This window comes from Mugil cephalus, chromosome 23, assembly GCF_022458985.1.
Source record: "Mugil cephalus isolate CIBA_MC_2020 chromosome 23, CIBA_Mcephalus_1.1, whole genome shotgun sequence".
NCBI lineage: Eukaryota > Metazoa > Chordata > Actinopteri > Mugiliformes > Mugilidae > Mugil > Mugil cephalus.
Genome location: NC_061792.1, coordinates 670,368 through 686,342, shown reverse-complemented (window position 1 = coordinate 686,342; position 15,975 = coordinate 670,368). Strand labels below are relative to the sequence as shown.

General features: G+C 40.3%; 4 non-coding genes and 16 pseudogenes across 4 annotated transcripts; all 20 read left to right on the top strand.

The window, feature by feature from the left end:
- The first annotated feature begins 70 nt into the window (after positions 1-70).
- On the top strand, positions 71-189 carry LOC125003023. Its single transcript, XR_007111892.1, has one exon. It is a non-coding gene; the product is annotated as a 5S ribosomal RNA (ribosomal RNA).
- A 101-nt stretch (positions 190-290) lies between these two features.
- Positions 291-408, top strand: LOC125001726 (annotated as a pseudogene).
- A 100-nt stretch (positions 409-508) lies between these two features.
- Positions 509-628, top strand: LOC125001814 (annotated as a pseudogene).
- Positions 629-729: 101 nt separating this feature from the next.
- On the top strand, positions 730-846 carry LOC125001877 (annotated as a pseudogene).
- A 317-nt stretch (positions 847-1,163) lies between these two features.
- Positions 1,164-1,282, top strand: LOC125001859 (annotated as a pseudogene).
- Positions 1,283-1,383: 101 nt separating this feature from the next.
- On the top strand, positions 1,384-1,499 carry LOC125002779 (annotated as a pseudogene).
- Positions 1,500-1,601: 102 nt separating this feature from the next.
- LOC125002808 lies at positions 1,602-1,710 on the top strand (annotated as a pseudogene).
- Positions 1,711-1,810: 100 nt separating this feature from the next.
- Positions 1,811-1,927, top strand: LOC125002717 (annotated as a pseudogene).
- A 308-nt stretch (positions 1,928-2,235) lies between these two features.
- On the top strand, positions 2,236-2,342 carry LOC125002575 (annotated as a pseudogene).
- A 101-nt stretch (positions 2,343-2,443) lies between these two features.
- On the top strand, positions 2,444-2,562 carry LOC125003188. Its single transcript, XR_007112053.1, has one exon. It is a non-coding gene; the product is annotated as a 5S ribosomal RNA (ribosomal RNA).
- Positions 2,563-2,662: 100 nt separating this feature from the next.
- Positions 2,663-2,781, top strand: LOC125002514. The gene has a single exon (XR_007111790.1). It is a non-coding gene; the product is annotated as a 5S ribosomal RNA (ribosomal RNA).
- A 7,713-nt stretch (positions 2,782-10,494) lies between these two features.
- On the top strand, positions 10,495-10,619 carry LOC125002795 (annotated as a pseudogene).
- Positions 10,620-13,156: 2,537 nt separating this feature from the next.
- On the top strand, positions 13,157-13,277 carry LOC125002186 (annotated as a pseudogene).
- Positions 13,278-13,378: 101 nt separating this feature from the next.
- On the top strand, positions 13,379-13,489 carry LOC125002790 (annotated as a pseudogene).
- A 101-nt stretch (positions 13,490-13,590) lies between these two features.
- Positions 13,591-13,709, top strand: LOC125001850 (annotated as a pseudogene).
- Positions 13,710-13,810: 101 nt separating this feature from the next.
- On the top strand, positions 13,811-13,929 carry LOC125002257 (annotated as a pseudogene).
- A 101-nt stretch (positions 13,930-14,030) lies between these two features.
- Positions 14,031-14,150, top strand: LOC125001534 (annotated as a pseudogene).
- A 102-nt stretch (positions 14,151-14,252) lies between these two features.
- On the top strand, positions 14,253-14,370 carry LOC125001617 (annotated as a pseudogene).
- A 103-nt stretch (positions 14,371-14,473) lies between these two features.
- Positions 14,474-14,592, top strand: LOC125001765. Its single transcript, XR_007111719.1, has one exon. It is a non-coding gene; the product is annotated as a 5S ribosomal RNA (ribosomal RNA).
- Positions 14,593-14,694: 102 nt separating this feature from the next.
- LOC125001674 lies at positions 14,695-14,813 on the top strand (annotated as a pseudogene).
- The last annotated feature ends 1,162 nt before the right edge of the window (positions 14,814-15,975 follow it).

Here is a 15,975-nt window from a genome sequence, read left to right as displayed (position 1 = left end):
TACGTCATCAAAATACATGCAATGATCATTTTGACCACTTATATATACTGCTTTAGTGACATTTGACATTGCTTACGGCCACACCAACCTGAACACGCCTGATCTCGTCTGATCTCGGAAGCTAAGCACGGTCGGGCCTGGTTAGTACTTGGATGGGAGACCGCCTGGGAATACCAGGTGCTGTAAGCTTTTCATTCTCATCAGGAGACATGGTAACATTTACATCATCAAAATACATGCAATGATCATTTTGATCACTTATATATACTGCTTTAGGGACATTTGACATTGCTTACGGCCATACCAACCTGAACAGCCCGATCTCGTCTGATCTCGGAAGCTAAGCAGTGTAGGGCCTGTTTAGTACTTGGATGGGAGACCGCCTAGGAATATCCGGTGCTGTAAGCTTTTCATTTTCATCAGGAGACATGGTAACATTTACATCATCAAAAACATGCAATGATCATTTTGAGCACTTATATATACTGATTTAGTGACATTTGACGTTCCTTACGGCCATACCAACCTCAACATTCCCGATCTCGTCTGATCTCGGAAGCTAAAGCACGGTCGGGCCTGGTTAGTACTTGGATGGGAGACCGCCTGGGAATACCAGGTGCTGTAAGCTTTTCATTCTCATCAGGAGACATGGTAACATTTACATCATCAAAATACATACAATTATGATTTTGACCACTTATATATACTGCGTTTGTGACAGTTACCGTTGCTTACGGCCATACCAACCTGAACAAACCCGATCTCGTCTGATCTCAGAAGCTAAGCATGTCGGGCCTGGTTAGTACTTGGATGGGAGACCGCCTAGGAATACCGGTGCTGTAAGCTTTTCATTTTCATCAGGAGACATGGTAACATTTACATCATCAAAATACATGCAATGTTCATTTTGACCACTTATATTTACTTCTTTAGTGACATTTGACATTGCTTACGGCCATACCAACCTGAACCAGCGTCTCGTCTGATCTCGGAAGCTAAGCACGGTCGGGCCAGGTTGGTACTTGGATGGAGACCGCCTGGGAATACTAGTCGCTGTAAGCCTTTCATTTTCATCAGGAGACATGGTAACATTTACATCATCAAAATACATGCAATCATGATTTTGACCACTTATATATACTGCGTTTGTGACAGTTACCATTCTTTACTGCCATACCACCCTGAACACGCCTGATCTCGTCTGATCTCGGAAGCCAAGCAGTGTAGCGCCTGGTTAGTACTTGGATGGGAGACCGCCTGGGAATACCAGGTGCTGTAACCTTTTCATTCTCATCAGGAGACAGGGTAACATTTACATCATCAAAATACATGCAATGATCATTTTGACCACTTATATTTACTTCTTTAGTGACATTTGACATTGCTTACGGCCATACCAACCTGAACACGCGTCTCGTCTGATCTCGGAAGCTAAGCACGGTCGGGCCTGGTTCGTACTTGGATGGGAGACCGCCTGGGAATACTAGTCGCTGTAAGCCTTTTCTTTTTCATCAGGAGACATGGTAACATTTACATCATCAAAATACATGCAATCATGATTTTGACCACTTATATATACTGCGTTTGTGACAGTTACCATTCTTTACTGCCATACCACCCTGAACACGCCTGATCTCGGAAGCCAAGCAGTGTAGCGCCTGGTTAGTACTTGGATGGGAGACCGCCTGGGAATACCAGGTGCTGTAAGCTTTTCATTCTCATCAGGAGACAGGGTAACATTTACATCATCAAAATACATGCAATGATCATTTTGATCACTTATATATCTGCTTTAGTGACATTTGACATTGCTTATGGCCATACAACCTGAACCAGCCCGATCTCGTCTGATCTCGAAGCTAAGCATGGTAGGGCCTGGTTAGTACTTGGATGGGAGACCGCCTACGAATACCCGGTGCTGTAAGCTTTTCATTTTCATCAGGAGACATGGTAACATTTTACATCATCAAAAACATCAATGATGATTTTGAGCACTTATATATACTGATTTAGTGACATTTGACATTGCTAACGGCCATACCTACCTGACACGTTGATCTTGGAAGCTAAGCACGGTCGGGCCTGGTTAGTACTTGGATGGGAGACCACCTGGGAATACTAGGTGCTGTAAGCCTTTCATTTTCATCAGTAGACATGGTAACATTTACATCATCAAAATACATGCAATGATGATTTTGACCACTTATATATACTTCGTTTGTGACAGTCACAATTGCTTACGGCCATACCACCCTGAACACGCTGATCTCGGAAGCTAAGCAGTGTAGGGCCTGGTTAGTACTTGATGGGAGACCGCCTGAGAATACCAGGTGCTGTAAGCTTTTCATTCTCATCAGGAGACATGTTAACATTTACATCATCAAAATACATGCAATGAGGATTTTTAACACTTATATATACTGCTTTAGTGACATTTGACATTGCTTACGGCCATACCAACCTCAACACGCCCGATCTCGTCTGATCTCGGAAGCTAAGCACGGTCGGGCCTGGTTAGTACTTGGATGGGAGACCGTCTGGGAATACTAGGTGCTGTAAGCCTTTGATTTTCATCAGGAGAAATGGTAACATTTACATCATCAAAATACATGCAATGATGATTTGACCACTTATATATACTGCGTTTGTGACAGTCACCATTGCTTACGGCCATACCACCCTGAACACGCCTGATCTCGTCTGATCTCGGAAGCTAAGCAGTGTCGGGCCTGGTTAGTACTTGGATGGGAGACCGCCTGGGAATACCAGGTGCTGTAAGCTTTTCATTCTCATCAGGAGACATGGTAACATTTACATCATCAAAATACATGCAATGATGTAAGTACTTGAGATCAGACGAGATCGGGCGTGTTCAGGTTGGTATGGCCGTAAGCAATGTCAAATGTCACTAAAGCAGTATATATAAGTCGTCAAAATCATCATTGCATGTATTTTGATGATGTAATGAAGGCAAAGATTCTATGCCATCATGATCAAAGGAAAACATTTCATGACATCATCATCAAAGGAAAACAATTGAGGACATCATCAAATTAAGACATCCCATGACGTCATCGCCCTGTTTCATCCATCGTTTCTTTTGTATGTGCGTGAGCATGCCGGGAACTGCGTACGGATGTAACGTTACTCCATGTGAGCGCATGTAGTCGCATGTGCGTCTGTAGGTGCGCGAAAACAATATACAAATATTAGACCAACATGCTCCCATAACTGTGTGTAAAGGTTTGTTTAAGCCTCATCCACATTGTATAATCAATATGTTTGTGTCACGTGTAGTTTAATTATGTGCGGCTGATTCTTTATCGTATTTTCCCTCTGAGGTACATAATGGTCTAGCTGGAACCTATTAACAGCGCTACTTGTGGCTTTACTACACAATGATGTAAGTATTATGTAAATTAGTTCTGTTGTTGCGTTTCTTTCGGGCAATACAGCAAACCCCAACGTCTGAAGTGGTAGCCGACGTGTGCTGTCGAGATTTGTCATTAGAAATATTGACAAGTGTTTTAGTAACATTGCTTGTATTTTGCATCAGTTTGCTGTTGTCCACAATTTGAACTGACGCCAAAATAAAACGAAGCCAGTGGAGATAACGTGGTCGTTAGCATACGGTGGAGTGGGGAGCTAACTACGGGGCTAAGTTAACGTGCTAACGGCCAATTTCAATGTGTCAGAATGTGTCTGTATGTATGTTAGTATTTTATTTTTATTTAACCTTTGTTTACCTATGCAAGCAATTAAGAACAGTTTTACCGGCTGTAATTGTGTTGTCATTTGTATTGCTGTAAGTTTTCTGTTTGCCTTGGAACAGGCTAACCGGAAGGACTATTTTACGTTATTCCCCGTGGAGAAATGAAGGTTTTACAGACAATGCAAAATGATAAAACAAACCAAAACCAAAGGAGAGAAACTATATAAAAGTCAATATGTTAAAGGTACAAAAATAATTAAATCTACTACTATTTATTACTAATACTGATACAGTTGGTAGAAGAGTGGTAGTGGTGATTTTGGTTGCTCATGCCAAAATCTGACGACATATATTGTCATATCAATAGTACCATCGGACGGCAGTGTTATAGATCTCACTATGTGACACTCAAGATTGAAAGGTGTTAATGAAAACTTTGATCGAGGAACCTAAATGAAAACACAACCAGAGTGAGAGAAAAGAAAAATTATCACAGAAAACAGAAGAAATTTGGAAAATCTTTCCCACACTCTCTCTTCCTAGCGCACTCCTCACAAAATTTACATAGAATGTGCCATAGAATGTTTTCCTTCATGATGTCATAGAATTCTGTCCTTTCATCAAATCTTTTCCTTTGGCCATGATGGCATAGAATCTTTGCCTTTGATCTTACTGAAAGTTTGTTTTATACAAGCCTCTGTGGATCTGTACATTCTTTAGTGCTTCTCACAGTTACAAATTGACTGCAAACAAGACAAGGAACACACTTGAATAGAGCATGGTTCATTGATTTTCGTCCAAAGTTTTACAAAACATTTCCCGAATAACAAGCATCAATGGCAACCAACAAAACACAAAAGAGCTTATCTCAGTAGGGAGCACTTGGGAAATTGCCTGAAAGTGCAATCTTTCCTCAGAGGGGCGGGTTTGAATTTGTTACCATTTTATCAGGAGACTGGTAAAATTTACTCATCAAAAAACATGCAAAGATCATTTTGACCATATATTTAAGCTTTAGTGATGTTTGACATTTCTTACGGGCCTACCAACCGAACCGCCCAGGTCCTGTAAGCCTTTTATTTTCATGGGGGCACAGGAACATTTCCATCATCATTACATGCAAAATTTATTTTGACCCTTAATGTACCCCTTTTGTGACTGACACCTACCACCTCGTAAGAGCCCCTGTTTGCTTTCTCGCTTGCTTTTTAGTTTTTTAAAGTTAACGAATCTACGGACCCCACTAGGTTTGTAAAAACAAAATTTCAAAAGATCAAAGGGAAAGATTTTATGCCATCAAGATCAAAAGGGAAAAAATTTTATGACATCCATCAAAGGAAGACATCCCCTGCGTCCGCTTGTTTATCCCTTGGGTTTTTTTTGTATGTGGTGAGCTCACGGAATACGTTGGATGTAAGTTTTCCTGTGCGGCATGAGTCGCAGTGCGTCGTACGGCGCAAAAACAATACACAAATATTTGACCAACAACTCCCATAACTGTGTGTAAAAGGGTTTTTTTTAAACCTCATCCCATTGTATAAATCAAATGTTTGGTTTTCCCGGGGTTTAAAAATGTGCGGTGATTCTTATCGTATTTCCCTCTGAGGTAATAATGGGCTAGCTGGAACCCATTAACAGCGCACTTTTGGGTTTACTACCAATGATTAATATTATGTAAATTAGTTTGTTTTTGCGTTTCTTTGGGCAATACGAAACCCCAAGTCTGGGTGTTAGCCGTTGTGATGTGCGAACTCGTACAGCGTTAAATGTTGTACAACTACAACTTAGTCGAACAGCCACCCTTCTTATTTAATTGTTTATGCTCTAAAGCTGGACTTTTATGAGACATGTATAAAAGAGTGATCTATGAAAATAAAAAAGACCCCAGTTAGTTGTCATTAGATGTACTGAATCACTTGAATCTTGAATTAGAGATAAGGCAGGACTATTTTACGTTATTCCCCGTGGAGAAATGAAGGTTTTACAGACAATGCAAAATGATAAAACAAACCAAAACCAAAGGAGAGAAACTATATAAAAGTAAATATGTTAAAGGTACAAAAATAATTACATCTAATATACATTTTTACACTTAATACTGATACAGTGGTAGAAGAGTGGTAGTGGTGATTGGTTGCTCATGCCAAAATCTGACTGACATATATTATCATATCAATGGTACCATTCGGACCGCGGCAGTGTTATAGATATCCACTATGTGACACTCAAGATTGAAAGGTTGTTAATGAAAAACTTTGTTCGAGGAACCTAAATGAAAACACAACCAGATTGAGAGGAAAAGAAAATTATCACAGAATAACAGAAGAAATTTGAAAATCATTTCCCACACTTCTTCTTCATAGCGCATCCTCACAAAATTTACATAGAATGTGCCATTAGAATGTTTTCCTTCATGATTGTCATAGGAATTCTGTTACTTTGATGATTTCATCAATCTTTTCCTTTGGCCATGATGGATTAGAATCTTTGCCTTTGATCTTTACTAAAAGTTTGTTTTATACAAGCTTCTGTGGATCTGATACATTCTTTAGTTGCTTCTCACAGTAACAAATGACTGCAAGCAAGACAAAGAACACACTTGATAGAGCATGGTTCCATTGATTTTCGTCCCAAAGTTTTACAAAACATTTCCAGAATAACAAGCATCCAAATTGGGCAACCAACCAAAACAGCAAAAGAGCTGAATATCTCAGTAAGGAGCACTCTGGGAAAATTGCCTGAATGTGTAATCTTTCCTCAGGAGAGGGCGGCTTTGATTTGTTAAACATTTTCAGCAGGGAGACATGGTAACATTTACATCCATCAAAATACATGAATGATCATTTTGACCACTTTTATATGCTGCTTTCGTGATGTTTGACATCGCCTCTCGGCCATACCAACCTGAACACGCCCGATCTCGTTGATCTCGGAAGCTAAGCACGGTCGAGGCCTGGTTAGTACTTGGATGGGAGACCGCCTGGAATACGAGGTGCTGTAGCTTTTCATTCTCATCAGGATGTCATGGTAAACATTTACATCATCAAAATACATGCAAGGATGATTTTGATCACTTTATATATACTGTTTTTAGTGACATTTGGACGTTGCATACGGCAATTACCATCCTGAAACGCCTGAGTTTCAGTTTGAAAGTCTAACGCAGAATCTACGGAAGCAACCTAGTTTGTATAAGAACAACTTTCAATATGATCAAAGGCAAAGATTCTTTGCCATCATGAATCAAAGGAAAACATTCATGACATCATCATCAAAGAAAAACAATTGAGGACATCATCAAAGGAAGACATTCTTTCCCCTTGAGTTCATCTGGCCATGCTTTCATCCACATACGTTTCTTTTGTTGTGGTGAGCATGCACAGGAACATACGTTGTATGGATGTAACGTTACTCCATGTATGAGCGCATGTCGCAGTCGCACGTGCGTCTGTACGTGCGCGAAAACAACACACAATGAATTAGGTAAACTTTCTCCATAACTGTGTGTAAGAGGTTTGTTTTAAGCCTCATCCACATTGTATAAGTCTATATGTTTGTGTCACGTGTAGTTTAATCATGTGCGGCTGATTCTTTTATCGTATTTCCCTCTGAGGTAATTATGGTGTAGCTGGAACCTATTAACAGGCGTACTTGTGGCTTTACTACACAATGATGTAAATGTATTATGATAAATAGTTCTGTTTTTGTACATTTCTTTCGGGCAATACAGCAAAAACAATGTCTGAGGTGGTAGCCTGTTGTGATGCTGCGAACTGGTACAGCGTTAAATAGTTGTACAACTACAAACTATAGTCGAAGAGCCACCCTTTCTTATTTAAGTGTTTATGCTCTAATGCTGGACTTTTTATGAAGGACATGTATAATAGAGTGATCTATGAATTAAAAAGACCACACGTTAGTTGTCATTAGAGGTACTGAATCACTTGAACTCTTGAATTAGAGATAAGGCAGGGACTATTTAACGTTATTCCCGTGGAGAAATGAAGGTTTTACAGACCATGCAAAATGATATAAAACAAACCAAAACCAAGGGAGAAAACTATATAAAAGTAACTATGTTAAAGGTACAAAAATAATTACATCACTACTATTATTACTGATACTGATACAGTTGGTATAAGAGTGGTATTGGTGATTTTAGGATGGAGCGCTCATGGCCAAAATCTGACGTGAAAATATATTATCATATCAATATGTTCTCATTGGTCGGCAGTGTTATAGATCTACTAGCGACAACTCAAGATTGAAAGGTGATAATGAAAACTTTGATCGAGGAACCTCATCTGAAAACACAACCAGAGTGAGAGAAAATGAAAATGATCACAAGAAAACAGAAGAAAATTTGGAAAAAATCTTTCCCACACTCTCTTTTGTCTTCCTATTCGCATCTCATACACAAAATTTACATTCGAATGTGCCATAGAATGTTTTACCTTATGATGTCCAAGAAATTTCTGGTCTGTGTGTTTTGAATAGTATTGATGTTACCGACTAGATTGTCGCATAGAGTCTTCGCTCTTTTCTTTGGGACATGTTCTTGGATACGCAGTTTGGAGTGATAGAATCGGTTTGCTTTGATCTTACTGAGGAGGAGATGAGATGATTGTTGTGTTTGCGGTTATAACATAGCTTGTGGATCGCGTACATTCTTTAGTGCTTCTCGATAGTTACCAAATTGACTGCAAGCAAGATCGTATATTGAGAGTAAGATCTCATCGACAGTCTTGTGAATATAGAAGCATGGTTCATTGATTTTACGCGTCCAGAAAGTTTTTAGTGACGTCGTGTGTGGACAAGAGATCTTGCTCGGAATAAGCAAGCATCAACTGGCAGACCAACAAAACAGCAAAAGAGTCTGAATATCTCGTTAGTTTGAGAAGAGAGCCACTCTGGGAAATTGCCTATGAAAGTGCAATCTTTCCTCAGAGAGGGCGGCTTTTGAATTGTGTTTTACAATAGAATGATGGGGCTGCAAAAAGCAGAACTGGAGCGAGATAAAGTCGCCGTCAAAGTCAACTAAGACGGCCATCGGCATTTGGGATGCAAGAGGTTAGGAGGGAAAAGTTGAGATACTATTTGATTTTGATGTCGCTGAAAATTTGGTACATGCTGAAAAGGCTGTGAGATGGGGTTGTGGGGAGAGAGGGCCGGCATAAGTGATGTTGATTGGCTAAAGGAGTGCAGTGGGCCTTTCACGATAATGACAATCTAAGGTAGTGTTCAGTTTTAAAAACTCAAATACACACCCAAAAACCCTGGTTGGACGGGTCGCCTTTTTTTTCTCTCTGATTCATATCTACTGTTACATCTGACTCTACTTCCTGGCAGACTCCAAGACTGTTCATTGTCAGGAGAGCTTCAGCTCAAAAATCAAAAATACATTGCAAATGATGATTTTGACCACTTATATATACTGCCGTTTGGTGACATGTTAAACAGTTGCTTACGGCCACACCACCATGAAACACGTCTGATCTCGGTAGCTAAGCACGGATATGGGCCTTGGTTAGCACTTGGACTGCGAGACTCCTGGGAATACTAGGTGCGCTGAAGCCTTTCATTATCATCAGGAGACATGGTAAAATTTACATCATCATTTATACATGCAATGATCATGTGACCACTTTTATATACGGCGTTTGTGACAGTTTACCATTGCTTTACGGCATACCACCCTGACCGCCAGATTCTCATCTGATCTCGGAAGCAAAGGGCCTGGGTTAGTACTTGGATGGGGAGACCGCATGGGAATACCAGGTGCTGTATGCTTTTCTTCATCAGAGACATGGGTTAACATTTTCATCATCAAAATACAATCAATGATCATTTTGACACTTGTATTACTGCTTTAGTGACATTTGACATCGATTACGCCATACCAATCTGAACAAGCCCGATCTCGTCTGAATCTCGGAAGCTAAGCGAGGTCGGTCCTGGTTGAGTACTTGGATGGGAGACCGCCTGGGTATACCAAGGTTGCTGTAAGCTTTTCATTTTCATCAGGGTGACTGGTAACATTACATCATCAAATAATACTTGCATGATCGGTATTGCCACGTATATTATATCTGCGTTTTTTTTGTCAGTTACCATTGATTATGGTCCATACCACCCAGAATCACGCCTGATCTCATCTGATCTCGGAAGCTAAGGGCCTGGTTCGATCCTTGGATGGGAAAATCCGCCTGGGAATACCAGGTGCTGTAAGCTTTTCATTCTCATCAGGAGACTGGTACTTTACATCATCAAAATACATGGCAATGATGATTTTGATCACTTATATATACTGTCTTTAGTGACATTGGACGTTGCTTACAGCCATACCATACTGAACAAGCCGATCTCGTACTGTTCGGAAGCTAAGCATGGTCGGGCCTGTTTAGTACTTGGCTGGGAGACCGCGGTTACATACCAGGTGCTGTTAAGCTTGTCATTCTCATCAGGGGACATGTGGTAACATTTTACATCAACCCAAAATACATTGCAATGATGATTTTGACACTTGTATATATACTGCGTTTGTGACAGCTAACTTTGCTTACGGCCATACCACCTGAATGCGCTTGCTTCCTTTGATCTCGAAGTTAAGCAGTGTCGGGCCACCTCTGGTTTGTACTTGGATGGGAGACCGCCTGGGAATATCCAGGTGCTGTAAGCTTGTTCATCTCATCAGGCGACATGGTAACATTTACTTACATCAACATACATGCAATGATCATTTTGACCACTTATTTATACTGCTTTATGTGACATTTGACAGTGCTTACGGCCATACCAACCTGAACACGCCCGATCTCGTCTGATATCGGAAGCTAAGCACGGTCGGGGCACTGGTTGGGTACTTGGATGGGGAGGACCGCATGGGAAATACTAGGTGCTGTAAGCCTTTCTTTTCTCTGATATCAGGAGAACATGGTAACATTTACATCATCAAAATACTTGCAATGATGCATTTTTTGACCCTTATATAATACTGCGTTTGTGACAGTTACGATTGCTTACGGCCATACAACCTGAACACGCTGATTTCATATGATCTCGGAGCTATGCCAGTGTAGAGGACCCTGGTCTCTGGTTAGTACGTGGAAGGGAGAACCGCCTTAGGATTACCAGGGTGCTGTATGCTTTTTCATTCTCATCAAGAGACATAGGAACATTTACATCATAATAATACATGCAATGATGATTTTGACCACTTTCTATATAATGCGTATGTGACAGTCCACCATTGCTTACGGCCAAACCACCCTGAACACGGCTGTTCTCGTTCTGATCTTCGGAAGCTAAAGCAGTGTAGGCATGGTTAGTACTTGATGGGAGACCACCTGGGAATACCAGGTGCTGTAACCTTATTCATTCTTCATCAGGAGACATGGTAACATTTACTCATCATTATTTTTATTTAACCTTGTTTACCCTAGGCAAGCAATTTTAAGAACAGTGTTACGGCTGTAGTTGTGTTGTCATTTTTTATTGCTGTAAGTTTCTGTTTGTCTTGGAACAGGCTAACCGGTTTAGCACGTTGTGTCTGCTGCCAATGGTACAGCGTTAATTAAGTTGTACAACTACAACTATAGCTGAAGGAGTCAACCTAACATATTTGAGTGTTTTGCTCTAATGCTGGATTTTTTATGAGAGCATGTATAAAAGAGGTGATCTATGAAAATCAAAAAAGGACCCCAGTTAGTAGTCATTAGATGTCTGAATCACTTGAATCTTGAATTAGAGATAAGCAGGTCTATTTTACGTTATTCCCATGGAGAAATGATGGTTTTTCAGACAATGCAAATATGATAAAACAAACCAAAACCAAAGGATCGAGAAACTATATAAAGTAAATATGTTAAAGGTACAAAAATTAATTACATCTACAACTATTTATTACTAATTACGATAATGTTGGTAGAAGAGTGGTGTTGGTGATTTTGGTTGCTATGCCAAATCTGACGACATTTTTATCATATCAATAGTACCATCGAACGGCAGTGTTGCAGTGTTAGTAGATCTCAATATGTGACACTCAAGATCAGTAAGGTGTTAATGAAAAACTTTGATCGAGGAACCTAATGATAACCACAACCAGAGTGAGAGAAAAAGAAAATGTATCACAGAAAACAGAAGAAATTCTGGATAAATCTTTCCCTCACTCCTCTCTTCCTATCGCACTCCTCACAATATGTTCAGTACATGAATTTTGTGCCATAGACTGTTTTCCTTCAGGTTGATTGTCTAGAATTCATGTCCATTTCATCATAATCTTTTCCTTTGGCCTTGTTTGATAGAATCTTTGGCCTTTTGTTCTTACTGTAAGTTTGTTTTATACAAGCCTATGTGGTATCTGTACATTCTTTAGTGCTGGTCAGAGTACAAATGACTGCAAGCATGACTAAGGAACACTCTTGAATTGAGCATGGTTCATTGAATTTTCGTCCAAAGTTTTACTAATATATTTTCCAGAATAACAAGCATCATTGGCTACCAACAATAACAGCAAAAGAGCTGATTATACGCTGTAGGGAGAACGATGGGAATATTGCCTGAATTGTGCATTCTTTCCTCTGAGTGGGCGGCTTTGAATTTGTACCAAATGCTGCAAAAGCAACCGAGAAAGTCGCTGTCAAAGTCAACAAGAGCCATCCGGCAATTTTCAGACAGGAAAAAGTTGACAATTGATATGCTGGGAAAATTGACATGCTGAAACTGGCCTGCGAACGTATCCGCATAAGTGTTGATGATTGCTAAGGTGCTGTGGGCCTTTCAACGATAAGCCAATCTCAGGCAGTGTTCAGTTTAAACACAAATCACACCTAACCCGCCTGGTTGGCCAGGGTCGCCTTGTTTTTTCTCTCTGATTCATTTCTACCTGTTCATTCTGACTCTACTTCCTGGCAGGACTGTATCTTTGTAGAAGCTTCAGCTCAAAAACAAAAATACATTTGCAATTTGATTTTGACCAACTTAAGATATACTGCGTTTGTGACAAGATATCGTTGCTTACGGCCATAACCACCTGAACACGTGCTGATCTCGGTAGCTAAGCACCGTAGGCCTGGTTAGCACTTCGGGACTGGAGACCTCCTGGGAATAGTAGGTGCTGTAAGCCTTATCATTTTCATCAGGAGACATGGTAACATGAGATACATCATCAAAGTATACATGCATTGATCATTGTGACAATTATATATACTGCGTTTGTGACAGTTACCATTGCTTACGGGCCATACCCACCCTGAACACGCCTGATGCTCATTGATCTCGGAAGCAAAGGGCCTGGTTAGTACTTTGGATGGGAGACCGCCTGGAATACCAGGTGCGTAAGCTTTTCATTCTCAGCAGGAGGGACATTCGGTAACATTTACATATCAAAATACAATCAATGATCATTTTGACCACTGTATATATGCTTTCGTGACATTTGACATTGCTTACGGGCCATACCAATCTGAACAAGCCCGATCTCGTCTGATCTTGGAAGCTAAGCGCGGTCGGGCCTGGTTTAGTACTTGGATGGGAGACCGCCTGGGAATACCAGGTGCTGTAAGCTTTTCATTTTCATCAGGAGACATGGTAACATTTACATCATCAAAATACATGCAATGATGGTATTGACCACTTATATATACTGCGTTTATGTCAGTTACCATTGCTTATGGCCATACCACCCTGAACACGCCTGATCTCATCTGATCTCGGAAGCTAAGGGCCTGGTTCGTACTTGGATGGGAAACCGCCTGGGAATACCAGGTGCTGTAAGCTTTTCATTCTCATCAGGAGACATGGTAACATTTACATCATCAAAATACATGCAATGATGATTTTGATCACTTATATATACTGCTTTAGTGACATTTGACGTTGCTTACAGCCATACCAAACTGAACAAGCCCGATCTCGTCTGATCTCGGAAGCTAAGCATGGTCGGGCCTGTTTAGTACTTGGATGGGAGACCGCCTGGTAATACCAGGTGCTGTAAGCTTTTCATTCTCATCAGGAGACATGGTAACATTTACATCAACAAAATACATGCAATGATGATTTTGACCACTTATATATACTGCGTTTGTGACAGTTAACGTTGCTTACGGCCATACCACCCTGAATGCGCTTGCTCTCATTTGATCTCCGAAGTTAAGCAGTGTCGGGCCTGGTTAGTACTTGGATGGGAGACAGCCTGTGAATACTAGATGCTGTAAGCCTTTCATTTTCATCAGGAGACATGGTAACATTTACATCATCAAAATACATGCAATGATGATTTTGACCACTTATATATACTGCGTTTGTGACAGTTACCATTCCTTACGGCCATAACACCCTGAACACGCCTGATCTCGTCTGATCTCGGAAGCTAAGCAGTGTAGGGGCCCGGTTAGTACTTGGATGGGAGACCGCCTGGGAATACCAGGTGCTGTAAGCTTTTCATTCTCATCAGGAGACATGGTAAACATTTACATCATCAAAATACATGCAATGATCATTTTGACCACTTATATATACTGCTTTAGTGACATTTGACATTGCTTACGGCCATACCAACCTGAACACGCCCGATCTCGTCTGATCTCGGAAGCTAAGCACGGTCGGCCTGGTTAGTACTTGGATGGGAGACCGCCTGGGAATACTAGGTATTGTAAGCCTTACATTTTCATCAGGAGACATGGTAACATTTACATCATCAAAATACATACAATGATGATTTTGACCACTTATATATACTGCGTTTGTGTGACAGTTACGATAGCTTACGGCCATACCACCCTGAACACGCCTGATCTCATCTGATCTCGGAAGCTAAGCAGTGTAGGGCCTGGTTAGTACTTGGGTGGGAGACCGCCTAGGAATACCAGGTGCTGTAAGTTTTTTCATTCTCATCAGGAGACATGGTAACATTTACATCATCAAAATACATGCAATGATGATTTTGACCACTTATATATACTGCGTTTGTGACAGTTACCATTGCTTACGGCCAAACCACCCTGAACACGGCTGTTCTCGTCTGATCTCGGAAGCTAAGCAGTGTAGGGCCTGGTTAGTACTTGGATGGGAGACCGCCTGGGAATACCAGGTGCTGTAACCTTTTCATTCTCATCAGGAGACATGGTAACATTTACATCATCATTATTTTTATTTAACCTTTGTTTACCTAGGCAAGCAATTAAGAACAGTTTTACCGGCTGTAGTTGTGTTGCCCATTTTTATTGCTGTAAGTTTTCTCTTTGTCTTGGAACAGGCTAACCGGTTTAGCACGTTGTGATGCTGCCAACTGGTACAGCGTTAAATAGTTGTACAAATTACAACTATAGCTGAAGAGTCAACCTTAACATATTTGAGTGTTTATGCTCTAATGCTGGACTTTTTATGAGACATGTATAAAAGAGTGATCTATGAAAATAAAAAAGACCCCAGTTAGTTGTCATTAGATGTACTGAATCACTTGAATCTTGAATTAGAGATAAGGCAGGACTATTTTACGTTATTCCCCATGGAGAAATGAAGGTTTTACAGACAATGCAAAATGATTAAAACAAACCAAAACCAAAGGAGAGAAACTATATAAAAGTAAATATGTTTAAAGGTACAAAAATAATTACATCTACTACTATTTATTACTAATACTGATACAGTTGGTAGAAGAGTGGTAGTGGTGATTTTGGTTGCTCATGCCAAAATCTGACGACATATATTATCATATCAATATTACCATCGGACGGCAGTGTTATAGATCTCACTATGTGACACTCAAGATTGAAAGGTGTTAATGAAAACTTTGATCGAGGAACCTAAATGAAAACACAACCAGAGTGAGAGAAAAGAAAATTATCACAGAAAACAGAAGAAATTTGGAAAATCTTTCCCACCTCTCTCTTCCTAGCGCACTCCTCACAAAATTTACATAGAATGTGCCATAGAATGTTTTCCTTCATGATGTCATAGAATTCTGTCCTTTCATCAAATCTTTTCCTTTGGCCATGATGGCATAGAATCTTTGCCTTTGATCTTACTGAAAGTTTGTTTTATACAAGCCTCTGTGGATCTGTACATTCTTTAGTGCTTCTCAGAGTTACAAATTGACTGCAAGCATGACAACGAACACACTTGAATAGAGCATGGTTCATTGATTTTCGTCCAAAGTTTTACAAAACATTTCCCGAATAACAAGCATCAATGGCAACCAACAAAACAGCAAAAGAGCGAATATCTCAGGAGGGGGGCCTCTGGGAAAATTGATGAAAGTGAAC